The 2476-nt window shown below is 39.0% G+C and overlaps 1 pseudogene across 1 annotated transcript; it reads right to left on the reverse strand.

Moving 5' to 3' along the window:
* Positions 1–220: 220 nt before the first annotated feature.
* Positions 221–1371, reverse strand: LOC116094205 (annotated as a pseudogene). The gene is made up of 2 exons (XR_004119999.1): positions 1216–1371; positions 221–617 (listed from the first exon to the last, which is right to left on the reverse strand). The product of XR_004119999.1 is annotated as an ADP-ribosylation factor-like protein 1 (transcript).
* Positions 1372–2476: the final 1105 nt, after the last annotated feature.

Below are 2476 nucleotides of genomic sequence, written 5' to 3' on the forward strand. Positions count from 1 at the left end.
CAAGGAAGAAATATTTTTTTATATTACATAAACCATTTGGGTGATTCAATCAAGCTAACCCTCTCACCAAATATGTTTTTTTATATTCATTACAAATATTGAAGTCAAGGTCTGTATATGCCAGAATCACACAGTTCCAACAGTCAAAGGAAGTACATCTGACTGGTTCCAATGAGTATGTGATGTAGTGTTTGGTTCACAGGTGTTGATGTGAATGGACTCACTGCCTGGTTTTAAGTGTTTCGACTAACAATTCCATTGCCTCATCAAGGCCAGTGCCTTTGGTTGCTGATGTTTTAAAGATCTGCCACTTCCAGTCCTTCAGGGCAGGTAACCCAAGAGAATTTGCCATTTCTGAGGGCGTCATGGCCTGCTTCATGTCCTGCTTTTTTGAAAACACTACTAAAATGGCTTTTCTCAGTTCTTCTTCCTCCAACATAGCAACTAACTCTGACTTAGAAATGCCAATTCAGTCTCGGTCACAACTGTCCATGACATAGATGACTGCATCTGTGTTTGAATAATAACATCTCCAGTATGGTCTGATACTTGTTTGTCCTCTTAAGTCCAAACTTGGAATTTGAGATTTTTGTATGTCAACATCTCTACATTAAATCCTGTGGGGAGCCGCAACTGCCACCCTATACATATATATTGAACACCTGGTCTCCGGCCAGAGCAGAGAGCATTGATAAACAAGCCCTTAGTTGGAAAAGCTGGGTGCCTCTAGTTTGTGATGCAAGCTGGCAGGATTTTCCCACAGCCTATTGTGCTTTGCCACGTAGCTGATGCTGATTGGGACCAGGGAAAGTATTTAACCCACAAGGGCTGGGGGCTGGAAAAATAGTAAGTAAGAATATAGATAGTGAGTAAGTATGTATAGATAGGAGTATGTATAGAAGTAAGATGTATGTAAGAATAGGAGTAAGTAAGATGTAAAGATAGAAGTAAGATGTAGATATAGAAGTAAGATGTAAGAATAAGAATAGAAGTAAGATGTACGTAGTAAGATGTAGGGAATAGGAGTAAGTAGGAAATAGGAGTAAGTAAGAAGAAAGTAGAAAGATGTAACTAGTAAGATGTAAGAAGAAGATATAGAAGAGTATAAAAAAAAGCTAGATAGAGAAGAAGTAAAAATGAAGGTTCCTGATTAAACTGCATGGAGAAGAGCTCGTTGTTGCCTCCTTATTTCTGCTGGTTGGAGAGGCGGCCGACAAAATCCAATGGTGGGAATAGTACCAACAACTTCTCCAACCTGTAATCTGTACAAAATTGTTGTTTTTCCAGTACCATCTAACCCCAAAATTAAAATCCTCATTTCCCTGATTCCAAAGAGACTGGAAAAAATACTTGAGAAAAAGCCACCCATGATGAACCACAGCTACGCCCTCGCCGATCCTCAGAGACAGGCTGGGACTCCTAGTTGAGCCTGGACACGGCCACCTCCGCTGCTCTCTGACTCCGGTTCCAAAGCAGATTCCTCCAAACCTAGTCAGCCAACAACTTCCATGTCTTCCACCCAGTGGGAGCAGGAGCTGGGCTGGAATTAAATTTCTTTTTTTTTTAATTAGATATTTTCTTTATTTACATGTCATATGATTTCTCCTTTCCCAGTTTCCCCTCCAAAAAACAAACAAACAAAAAGAACAAACCCCTGTTGCCTCCCCCCTCCCCATGGAATTAAATTTCTAAAGAGTGTGAGTTAACATGAGGAAAGGAGAAAAATGATTTGTCCTGCTTACTTTTGTACTTGACTTAGTCCAGTATTTCTTCTCTATTTTCCCTTTTATCCTTTTTCAAATGGTAATATATATTCCATGGCACCGCATGTTGGAAATATGTGATTTGATATGATTTGCCTTTTGCTTTTCTTAAGTTGGGTTACAGTTAAGAGATCAGTTTTAGTCTGAGAAGTCACATCGGACTTTTTAAACAGTGTTGAGACTGGTGTTTCTCTGGGGCTTCTAAAGATAGTGTAAATGAATTTTGCTTTATGGCATGGCTATAAACCTAGGGGCGGTGGTAGGGGCAGCAGTTAATGGTATGTTGAGGCTTGATTGAGAATGGCTCCCATAGGTTCATGTGGATTAGGAGATGTGACCTTGTTAGAAAAGGCATGCCACTTGAAAGTGTTATTAAAAGCCCATGACAGGCTCAGCGTATTTTCTTTACCAGCTTCCTATGTGTCAAGATATAAATATCTCAGCCACTGCTGTATGCTTGCTAGCATGATTATAATGTACTAACCCTCTGAAATGGTAAACAAGTTCCTACAAACTAAATGTTTTTTTTTTCTTTGTAAGTGTCGCATTGGTTATGTTGTCTCTTGATTGCAATAGAACAGTGATTACCACAGTAGGAAATGGAAATGAATTAATGTCCTTCAACTGATAAATAGATAATTAACATGTGATAATTATATACAATATGAAACTGATCATATTGCTCAAGACACCATACTCTTGAAACATAGGAC

The sequence above is a fragment of the Mastomys coucha genome, chromosome X (genome assembly GCF_008632895.1).
Source record: "Mastomys coucha isolate ucsf_1 chromosome X, UCSF_Mcou_1, whole genome shotgun sequence".
In the NCBI taxonomy this organism is placed as follows: Eukaryota; Metazoa; Chordata; class Mammalia; order Rodentia; family Muridae; genus Mastomys; species Mastomys coucha.